General features: G+C 39.2%; 1 non-coding gene across 1 annotated transcript; it reads left to right on the plus strand.

Annotated features, from left to right (window-relative positions):
- The first annotated feature begins 691 nt into the window (after window positions 1-691).
- Window positions 692-803, plus strand: LOC115208863. The gene has a single exon (XR_003881297.1). It is a non-coding gene; the product is annotated as a U6atac minor spliceosomal RNA (small nuclear RNA).
- Window positions 804-12,668: the final 11,865 nt, after the last annotated feature.

A 12,668-nucleotide genomic window follows, 5' to 3' on the forward strand; every position in this document is an offset into this window, starting at 1 on the left:
GAGTTGTTTTTATGGACAGCCAACAGTTGCCCATGCATACCAGCCTCCCTTTCCACGCCACCGATGTTATCCATAGGAAAGACAAAGGCCGATACAGCTTGGCACTAGTGTAGTTTTATTGCAGGGACTTCGTCGTGGCGGTTGGGGTAACAGTATTAATGAAATAGGAGCTGGAATGTGTAATAGACTTTATTGGGTACAACATGTTTCAACCCGCTCTGGGTCTCTTCAGGTACATCAATAAAATGTCTCACTAGAGATTTCTTGAGTTAGCTTACGTACCGCTATATGTCCATCAAATTCATGAATGAGTAAAAGCAGAAACAAATTATTGAAAAAATTAAAATATGAACGTGGAAAGCATACATTCTAGTTTAGAGAAAATGGCGTAAAAGTAGAAGTTGAAAGGAAGATAATACTTAGACGAAATTTTTTGGCATTTGTACTCAGACGTATATATACATACACAGATCCATATATATATATATATCGCACATATACATACACGCTCAGACACGCGCATCCAAGTATATGGACATATAAATACAACTAGATACACGCACATATGCACACGTATGAACTAATATATACATATATATATATAGGAACTCGTATGCGCAGGTATACACGTGTATATATACATAAATATACGTACATAGTATAGATAAACATGTGCATGTGTGTGGGGGGGGTGTACAAAAAAGGAGAGACGGTTAGCACTCACCTTGACAAAGACGGAAGAGATCAATCGATCTTTCTAACACATATGGGCATTGCTCTCTACTTTAGAGCAACCTATTTTTCAACAGCGGTGCATCAGCATGGCCGCAATTCTGAGCTGAAACTAGAGAGAGAGAAAAAAAGCTTCCACACTGCTTCTGTCACCAGATTCACTCATAGGGTATTGGTTAGTCCCCGAAGCTAGAGTAGAACATACTTGCTCAAGACTGAATCCGAAACCACATGGCTGCAAAACGAGCTTCTTACTCACACAGCCTTACCTACGCATTTGGGAGCGGAGAAGTCCTTAATGCAATCATGTAGTAGCGAGCATACTTAAGTAACCTCTCGGTCTACGTTGGGATCCTCTCGTCAGCCTTGCTGTTTCTGCCGCCTAAGGCTCTGCGGTAGCGATTATGTCAAATCATTCTAAAACGTGATTCCGCTGGAATTTCTGCCTGTGCTTTTCCTATGATCGTGAATTTGGAGATGTTCAAGAGGAAAATCTATTATAAAACGTAACCAGTTTCGGAGAGCAAACAAAAGCTATGCATACAGCCCTTTTACAAAGATCTATTGAAATATAGTAGGAGAATGAATAAACATTTTTAGTGTGGGGAAAAGCGAAGTACTGACTTAAGTCCTGGGACTTATGGGTCCGTTACTCAGTTTCCATAGTGTATAAGTGACCGAGATCACGTCACTGACCCCGAGCGGGACATCAACCTGTTGCAGGGTTACTCATTGATTGCAATACCCTAACCACAAGGCTACCTGCCTTCATCATGGGAAAAGGAAGAGGGGATAGAAATTGAGGGAAAAGACCTGGAGAAAAGCCGAGAAAACTGAAAAGAAATTAAAAGTGATAACAAGTACGAGGATATCAGTAGAATTTATTGTTGCCATTTAGTCTTCGGCTTGCCCTGGGTTAACATGACCATCTCGTCTTTCAAACATAGTGTTTCTAGACTTATGATTTGCACATTTAAAACGGTGTTTCTAGTTTTACATTGTTCGAGTATCCGTCTTTATTTTCAGATGATAGGGTGTAATTTGATGGAAAATTGAGAATGCGAAGGCGGAGACAACAGTGACAACAAACAAAGCGGAATGAAAAAGATGATGGGAGTATAATAAAAAAAACAAGAGGAGAAAGAAGTGATAATCCTCGATGTGTGTGGTGTGGTGTGAGTATGATGTGCGAGTGTTTAAATGCCGGAGAGATAGAAACACCGCGGAAAAATGTATGTAATTATATGCATTGAACACCCACATACATTCACTATCGGTACCAGTAACGATTCTTTTCTAAGGTATCATAGGAATCCAAAAGTCGTTGACAGATCTTAAAACGATTTTGCTTGTGTATTTCTACGAGTTGTTTGGGGACTTATTTTGCACAGACTTTACTAAAGTTTAATATAGATATGGTATAGCAAGTAGTCCCAAATGTCAGAGCAACAAGCTATTGTAGATCTTGTTTGAGCTTTGTTAAAGTCAGGTGTTCATCAGAGTTGAAATATTTTGGGTCTATGAATAGAGACCAGGAAAACTACTATTAGTGGTACAGATTTGTTTATATTACGTAATGTGGACAACCAGAAATAATCATGCAGCAACATAATGCGTTTTGATCGTATACTGTTGAAGTCTAGGTTAGATAAGGCACTCGAGTATTTCCTTCGTACGAGCAGTGTTTGAGTTGTTGTTACTGTTGAGACTAGATCAAACATGGGCAACCTTTTTTTTTTTCCAGAAGCGGGTTGATGGGACATGACTCATCATTAGGCGGGCATCACAACTAAAACAATTCAAGGTAATTTTGTGTTAGGCGTGCCATCCAGAAAGTCTCGTAGGCCACAGGTTACCGATGACTGCACTAGATTGTCATATCCTAATTAAAGGCATTTTGCGGTTTCTCTTTACAGGAATTGAAGTTTTAGTGTAAATTTTCTTGGTTACAAGTGAATGGCGCCAGTTTGTAGAATGTTATGGGTAAATAAAGGGTAAAGACCCACTTCGGTCATGAATGGCTATGGGATTGCGCCTAAAAAGTTCCCCTGCTTAGATACAAGTCCGTACAAGATTGTTTATGGAAGTCCAGCAGTCGCCCATGCATACCAGTCTCCCTTCTCCACACCACCGATGTTATTCAAGGAAAAGGCAAAGGGGCCGATACAGCTTGGCACCTGTGACATCGCAACTCATTTTTACAGCTGAATGAACTGGAGCAACGTGAAATAAAGTATCTTGCTCAAGAACACAACACACAGACCGGACCGGTAATCGAACTCACTACCTCATGATTGTGGGCCCGACACTCTACCCACTGAACTATGCACCTTCATAGAATGTTAAGGAGTGTGTGAGAGAGAGAGAGCATTTGTGCACATGCGTCTGGGATAAACTCACATTCATGTAGTGGGGTTACTTTAGTATACAAGAGTACTATTGTATGTACGCTTGTATAAGTATGTATGTATGATATGTCAGCGTAGTGCTACTGGCAACATCAAACCCAATACAATTTGTCGCATGGTTAGACCGTTGGCGACTAAACTGCTAATCCTAACAAGCCTGTTTTCATTGGATATTGCAGGATAAAAAAAAATCCCTCATCAAAGGGCGGATAAATTTCCTCTGAGGAAGGAGCTGGTTTCTAACAAAGATACAAAGCTCCATCGTTGGAATGTAGATAACAAAAACAACGTCACACTTCAAATTTGAGAAAATTCTTGAATATCTTTAGTGCCCCGCTTACAGATTGTATTCGTTTTGTTTGAGTTAGTAGGTTGATTTCTTTATCTGAATATCCAAGCTCATACAGGCTATCAGTTAAGCATTTACTCACAAAATCAAGTGCAACAATAATTATTGGTATAAACGTAAATTTGTAATCTGGATATACAAGCTGGAGGTTTATATGAATGTATGTATGTAGTATGTTCATTCAAGATCTCTAGGTCAGTTTGCTGAACTCTTGTGCAAGGGTTGTCGTACTTTGGCAAGAATCATTACCATACACTTTATCATGCATCAGTTGGAAGTTATATTTGGATCATTTTAGGTTTTTGCATCCTGACAGTGAGAGATGAATTCTTTCTGCGCATGCTTTATCAACAATAAACAAAATGAGTATGCACTTTGAAGACAAAAGCTCTGCAATGCAAGTAAACTCGTAAGACCGTTGCGACCCGAAGAGCCATCATCATCAAATATACATAAATGTCTAGATAGATAGATAGATAGACAGACAGACAGACAGACAGACAGATAGATAGATAGATAGATACATAGATAGATAGATAGATAGATAGATAGATAGATAGATAGATAGATAGATAGATAGATAGATAGATAGATAGATAGATAGATAGATAGATAGATAGTTAGATAGATAGATAGATAGTTAGATAGATAGATAGATAGATAGATAGATAGATAGATAGATAGATAGATAGATAGATAGACAGACAGACAGACAGACAGACAGACAGATAGATAGATAGATACATAGATAGATAGATAGATAGATAGATAGATAGATAGATAGATAGATAGATAGATAGATAGATAGATAGATAGATAGTTAGATAGATAGATAGATAGATAGATAGATAGATAGATAGACAGACAGACAGACAGACAGACAGACAGACAGACAGATAGATAGATAGATAGATAGATAGATAGATAGATAGATAGATAGATAGATAGATAGATAGATAGATAGATAGATAGTTAGATAGATAGACAGACATTACCATACACAGACATACGCTTATGCATATATATAGAGAGAGGGGGAGAGAGGGGGAGATAGATATAATGCATAGATATAAATACATTTATGCATATTTGTGCGAGTGTCAGTGTGTGTATGTATGAGTGTATGTAAATTTTTTTTTTCATATAGTTTACGTAGAATTGCTCGAAAAAATACATTTTTTTCTTTTTTTTTCTTTTTTTCTTGTTTCAGTCATTTTGACTGCGGCCATGCTGGAGCACCGCCTTTAATCGAGCAACTCGACCCCGGGACTTATTCTTTGTATGCCCAGTACTTATTCTATCGGTCTCTTTTGCCGAACCGCTAAGTGACGGGGACATAAAACACACCAGTATCGGTTGTCAAGCAATGCTAGGGGGACAAACACAGACACACACAACAACACACATAATATATATATACACACATATATACGACAGGCTTCTTTCAGTTTCCGTCTACCAAATCCACTCACAAGGCATTGGTTGGCCCGGGGCTATAGCAGAAGACACTTGCCCAAGATGCCACGCAGTGGGAATGAACCCGGAACCATGTGGTTGGTTAGCAAGCTACTTACCACACGGCCATTCCTGCGCCTATGTGAATAAATGTCTATTGTTCAGACAAGTATCGATGCGATGCAAGCACAAAAAAAAAACTATATACTGAGCACTCAGTACGTTCTGAATCGCCGTCTCTCACGATCATGACTCCTTTTCATACGAACCATAGCTGTGTGTATGCATATATACATACACACACAAATACAATGCTTGCTGACGAATCGTATATGTATAACTGAGTATACATATTCGATTTTGCGTATGTATATATTTGCTTGTGATTATTCGTATAAGTATAATGTTTATTGTATGTGACTATCAGCATAAGCTAATGTGTACTATTGTGTGTGTTGTGTATGTGCGTGAACAGTTATAGCGTGAATATAAGTTCATATCGCAGACATACATATTTGTAAATGTGCGCGCGAACGTAAGCTATTGTGTGCGCCGCTTGTGTACGCAAGCATGCTAATATTTCAAAGTATGTATCACAACGCAATTGTATAAAATGTACTTACAATGGAAATGTATGATCGATACACTCTCTGACTTTCACACACTCTTCTCTCTCACACAACACACACTATCTCTCTCTCTCTCTCTCTTTCACACACACACAACACAAATATATACATACATATATACATGCATACTTAGATATATACTACATATATATATATATAATATATATATATATATAATACATATATATATATATATATTATATATTATATATATTACATACATATATATATATATATATAATATATATATAGATATATATATATATATATATATATATATATATATATATATATAAATATAACATATATATATATATATATATTATGTCTATATATATATACTTTATTCAAAAGAATTTTTTTAACGAAACTGTCCGACGAACGGGAACGTGAAACTCCGAGTAACAGCTTTGTTATATTTCTGCTGCTTTTAAATAAAGCATATTACTCTACCTCTGGTATTTGAGTACTCTTTTTCCCACCTTGTTTCACATTTATGTGCTTACTCCAGTATATATATATATATATATATATATATTGGTCCCAAACACGCTCAGTATATTGTTGAAAACAATATTATTCGCCAGTTATTATTTAAAAGACTCCGTTCCAATGTGATTATACTAAGCGGCTTTGATGATAACTATGCAAATATGTATAGATAGATAGATAGATAGATAGATAGATAGATAGATAGATAGATAGATAGATAGATAGACAGACAGACAGACAGATAGATAGATAGATAGATAGATAGATAGATAGATAGATAGATAGATAGATAGATAGATAGATAGATTATATATAAGTAGGTATATTATATACGTGTGTGTGTTTGTGTGTGTGTGTGTGTGTGCGTGTTTGAAGGGGAGAGAGTTTATGTGGTTGGAGAATATGGGTGAGAGTGCGCGCACCTGAGTGTGAGTGTATTGCAAATGTTGATAAGTGTTGAAATTTAAAAAAGTGTAATTAGTGAGAAAGTATTCAGGAAAATGCGATCGATCAGATCAGACCTGCAGGCGCAGACCTCCACCGCCACATCCACCGTCACTACCACAACCACTATCACCACTACTACCACCATCACCACCAACACTAACACCACCAACCGCCTTATCTACCACTACCACCATCTCTATTAATTGCCCCCCCACCATCATATTCCTTATTCACCACCACCACCACCACCACTACAACTATAACCACAAATCCCCCCAAACCACCACCGCCACTATCACCACTACTACCACCAACACCAACACCACCAACGCCACATCTCCCACAAACCGCCTTATCCACCACTACCACCATCTCTATTAATTGCCCCACCATCACATTCCTTATCCACCACCACCACCACCACCACCACCACTACAACTATAACCACAAACCCCGCCAAACCACCACCGCCACTAAAACACTCCATCTCTCTCCATTACATTCAAACCATTTAACATTATAAAACTCCAAAACTAACAAGTCTGCTCCACAAAGCCTTTATCCAACATCAACCCCTGCCCAATACCATTACGATGACCACTACCACCACTAACCACCACCGTAACAACTACCACTGACCCACCACCACCACCACCACCACCACCACCATCACCACCATCACCACCATCACCACCATCATCATCGTCATCGTTATAACTAAGTCTAAGGTCTGCAACCACACTCTTCGTTATCTCCACCACAACTACTACAACTACTACTACTACTACTACTACTACTCCGACTACCACCATGCCACCACCACCACCACAATCACCACTACTGCTACGGCCACCAACACCACCGCCACAACCACCACAACGACTACTATTACTGCTATTACTACTACTACTACTACTACTTTTACTACGATGACGACCACCACTACCACCACTACTACTGCCTTCTCTGTTATTATCCCTCCCCATACCCTCTACTACAACCACCATAACACTCATCACTAATACCAATATTACTACTACTACTACTACTACTATAACTACTATTACTACCACCGCTATCACCACCACCACTAGTACTATTGCTACCACTACCACTACTGCTGTCGCTATTACTAATTCTATCGCATTATTACCACTACTACTACTACTACTACCACTAGCTATCAACATCACTATTACAGCTACTACTACCACCAACTTTGAAAAAGAACAGTCAAGTGTATGACGTATGGGAGGAGAAAGGGCTATAACACTCATACAGGAAGACCCAATAGCTGTGTCAGCGGCGGCGGTGGTGGTCGTGGTGGTCGTGGTATCGGCGGCGGCGGCGGCAGTGGTGATGCTGGTGCTGGCAACAGTCGAAATATTACTTAAGCATTGGTCAGATGGTTGACTGAATGGCTAACTGTTTGTGAGGTGTTATGGGAAGTAATGGACGTTGTAGAAGCCATGATGGAGTTGGTTAAAGTTTGGCGGGTAGTTGTTGTTGTTGTTGTTGTCACAATGCTACCGGAGTTTACAGAAAGCGATAAGTACAAAGAAGCTGTAGTGGTGGTCATGTTAAATACTGAAAGTAGGAAGAGGAAGTGGTCGTGGTTCTGCAAGTAGCGTGGTGGAAGTGATGAACGTAGAGGGATATTTTTTTATTAATATTGTTTAACTCCAGGTCAGCTCTGATCAAGCAGGGTTAAGATCAAAATGTTCCAACCATGACCCTCTAATTTTAGTTTCAAGTCCAATAAAGAAATCATTTTTGTTGTTGATGTTGTCGTCGTTGTTGTTGTTGTTCTCTTCTTCTTCTTCTTCTTCTTATTATTATTATTATTATTATTATTATTATTATTATTATTATTATTAATAATAATAATAATAATAATAATATTTTTGTTGTGTTGTTGTTTTGTTGTTGTTGTTGTTGTTATTTATTGCCTATGGAACCATAAGGGACCGATCAAATGCTTGTTTCTCACCTTACGGAGCAGAATTTTAAAGAATGAAAAAAAATTCAAAATGGCGTTGTCTTATCGCCCAGTAAATAAACGAGGTTGATGTTGGTGAGAGGAGGTTTTGAAGGTGAAGCAGTCTTTCGCAGTCATTTTCTACCTTACCATAATACAGACATGTTTGTAATTAAAACTGACCGTAGTAAGAGTGAAAACACGGCAAAAAGTATTTGTTTTGTCAGGATCACAAACGTTTTCAGTCTCTTATCACCAGACAATAAGCATGAACATTTAGAAGAGGCAGAGAAATACGTCAACAGACCAGAACAAAGAAAAGCCACGTTCGATATATTGCAACACATTTTAAAACAAAAGAAAAGAAAAACAATTCAGTATAGACGCTTATCGATGGAAAGACACAAAATAGAGTGTATACCTTTAGACGAAGCTGAATTTTGTTTAAGGAACATATGAGAAGAAATCAGTTTTGTAGGACATACCAATAAATTAGGATATGTCCGAATTACTTGCCGCTCAGAAATCCTAACCAAAAAGCTTTCTACCGTCCCACAGAGAACTAAAAATTTCACAAAGATACAGATTTACTTGGAACGAAGAGCGATTCTAGTAAATATCTCGAATATACAACCAGGACTAGATTCCCGATGAATGGTGAAGTGTGTAGTTTTGGAATATATTATCACGCTTCTAGAAAAACATTCCGAAAAGAAAGTTGGAATGCGACTGGAAAGTTTGATTCGATGAAACTAGAAATACTAGACAAAATCCCCGAGTTAGTAGAGATCCCAGGAGGGCAGCATCTGTGGTATGAAAGGATAGGAGACCTCGATGTTACAGCTGAAGAAATACTTATCACTTCAAGGCTTTTTTCAACCAACAACAACAGAAATAGACAGCTGAAAGAAGGCCTCTATTACTGCTAACACCACAACTTAAACACCGCCAACAACAGAAGCAACCACAGCAACAGTACTTGCAGTACCAGGTATACGATTGGAAGCAGCACCAACAACAGCAAAAGTAGCAACAACACGAAGAGTGGAAACAACAGCAACAAAAACAGCAAAAGAAACACCGCCTTCAAGAGCCACGACATGACTACCAACGACAGCAATTGAAAGCCTCAAACAACAACAACAAAACGATAAGACGATACTCCCGAGTTATGCCTCTCCATGCTTGGGACCACTCAAACTGATCGTGTGGCGAAAGTGACGGTGAGGTGCCTAAATGGCAAAAGGTTACCAATGCAATGAAAAGATAAAGAAACAAAAGCACATCAGCACAAAAAGCTGGCAAATGAGGAAGTTGCTTTCAAGCAACGATTCACCAACACCCAACCTCAACAGCTGTACTGCAATACCAGTACTATCAAGGAAACCAGTACTATCAACATCAACATCTCCATCACTACCTATTTCTTTACTACCCACAAAGGGCTAAACATAGAGAGGACAAACAAGGACAGACAAACGGATTAAGTCGATTACATCGACCCCATTGCGTAACGGGTACTTAATTTATCGACCCCGAAAAGATGAAAGATAAAGTCGACCTCGGCAGAATTTGAACTCAGAACGTAACGGCAGACGAAATACCTATTTCTTTATTACCCACAAGGGGTTAAACGTAGAGGGGACAAACAAAGACAGACAAAGGTATTAAGTCGGTTACATTGACCCCAGTGCGTAACGGGTACTTAATTTATCGACCCCGAAAGGATGAAAGGCAAAGTCGACCTCGGCGGAATTTGAACTCAGAACGTAACGGCAGACGAAATACCGCTAAGCATTTCGCCCGGCGTGCTAACGTTTCTGCCATTTCGTCGTCTTTATCCCCATCACTTTATCCCCGTCTTTATCCCCATCACTACCATTATCATTATAAGTACAACTTAATTCACAAACACACTGAATTGTGTGTTTGTGAATTAAGTCAGTTCACATACTCTACCACGAACAAACACGAAATAATTGACTACACGGCCATAAATACAAGCAGTGAAGAACTAATGAATCACATACATCAACATACAAGAATCACGAACAATAATTACATTACATTAACCAAAGGCATTCCAGTACACATAAAGATCATCCAAATATCACAATACACATGCAGTATCTTAAAGAACAAATAACCCAGAAGAGTAGGAAACTTCAGGTGGAAATATAACCAAAAGGCTATATAAAGAATCTTTTGAGGAAACCCACAACCATCCGGAAGACGGAATACCGGCTCGTAATTTTTTTTTTCATGTATGGGTATATGTTTATTTAATTGTATTATGTATGTATGTATGCATGCATGCATGCATGCGTATATGTATGTATGATGTATGTATGTATGCATGCATGGTCGGGTCGTCGGCGACTAAACCGGCAACCCCACCAAGCTTGCTTGGTGAGGAGGTGTTTATTGGACCCTGCGGGATGAAAAACAAAACCGTCAAAGGGTGGAGGAACTCTTGAGAGTCAACGGCCATCATATAAATGTCTTAAGGATGTATCATGCGCGAGGGACATAGAAATATATCGGACCTGAATACCCGATCGCGGGGTTAAACCATTGGGAGTGAAGGACTCCTAGCCTTTGTTAGGGCATCCTTCTAGGAGAAGGTAACTCAGGTAATTGGGATAACTCCGACATAAAACTTGCGGCTCAGTGGTTACCGATGATGTTGACTTGTTCTTCTTTTCGGATTATGGCTGCTGTTGCTTAGTGAGTGGGATTGACTCAGTGCACAGCCTTTCCTCACTTTAAAGAAAAAACCTTCTTGCACAGGCATTGCATGATAACAACATTGATTGATTGATTAAATTGATTAACTAATTCATGATTGTTGATGGCGCTGTGAGTCTCAACTGAATGGCTGGCTGTAGCCTTAAAAAGCAAAAAAATAGAAGTCACATTCGATCACAGCACCAGTAATAGTTAAGCTTCGTGCACTGGTCATACTCGATAACGAGGGGGCAGCCATAATAATGTATGTATGTATGTATTTATGTATGTATGTATGTATGCATGCATGCATGTATGTATGTAAAAAGGGGTAAAGACCCCCTTCGGTCATGAATGACCATGGGATTGCACCTAGAAAGTTACCCTCCTAGACACAAGTCCGGGCAAGGTTGTTTATGGAAGACCAGCAGTCGCCCATGCATACCAGCCTCCCCTCACCACGCCACCAGTCTTATCCAAAGGAAAGACAAAAGTCGATACAGCTTGGCACCAGTGACGTCGCAACTCATTTCTACAGCTGAGTGAACTGGAACAACGTGAAATAAAGTGCCTTGCTCAAGAACACAATACGCAGCCCGGACCGGGATTCGAGCTCACAACCTCACGATCGTAAGCTCGACGCTCTAACCACTGAGCCATGCGCCTTCACACATGTATGTATGTATGTATGTATGTATGTATGTATGTATGTATGTATGTATGTGTAGCAAAATTATCCTTCTCTTAATGGTTGAATCAACCATAAAGACTGTGCATGGTATCCTTTTCTATGGTAGAATGTGGAGGTACCTTACATCGTAGGCATAAAATATCCAATTTGAGAGTTAAAATAGAATGGTCAACATCATTTTTGTTTCTATTTTTCAACTACATAGGCGCAGGAGTGGCTGTGTGGTAAGTAGCTTGCTAACCAACCACATGGTTCCGGGTTCAGTCCCACTGCGTGGCATCTTGGGCAAGTGTCTTCTGCTATGGCCCCGGGCCGACCAATGCCTTGTGAGTGGATTTGGTAGACGGAAACTGAAAGAAGCCTGTCGTATATATGTATATATATATATGTGTGTGTGTGTGTGTGTGTGTGTGTCTGTGTTTGTCCCCCTAGCATTGCTTGACAACCGATGCTGGTGTGTTTACGTCCCCGTCACTTAGCGGTTCGGCAAAAGAGACCGATAGAATAAGTACTGGGCTCACAAAGAATAAGTCCCGGGGTCGATTTGCTCGACTAAAGGCGGTGCTCCAGCATGGTCGTAGTCAAATGACTGAAACAAGTAAAAGAGTAAAGAGTATATTTTTGTTTTTACTGTTAGCTTGTCGTTGTTTTTATTATTTAAATCTATAAACATTTTTCTTACTCGAGCAAATTAACAATCTACTATATTTACATAGTAATTCTTTCCTTACTGATTTGGTTAGTAATGTGAAGAAAAGGT

The sequence above is a fragment of the Octopus sinensis genome, linkage group LG2, assembly GCF_006345805.1.
Source record: "Octopus sinensis linkage group LG2, ASM634580v1, whole genome shotgun sequence".
NCBI classification, from domain to species: Eukaryota; Metazoa; Mollusca; class Cephalopoda; order Octopoda; family Octopodidae; genus Octopus; species Octopus sinensis.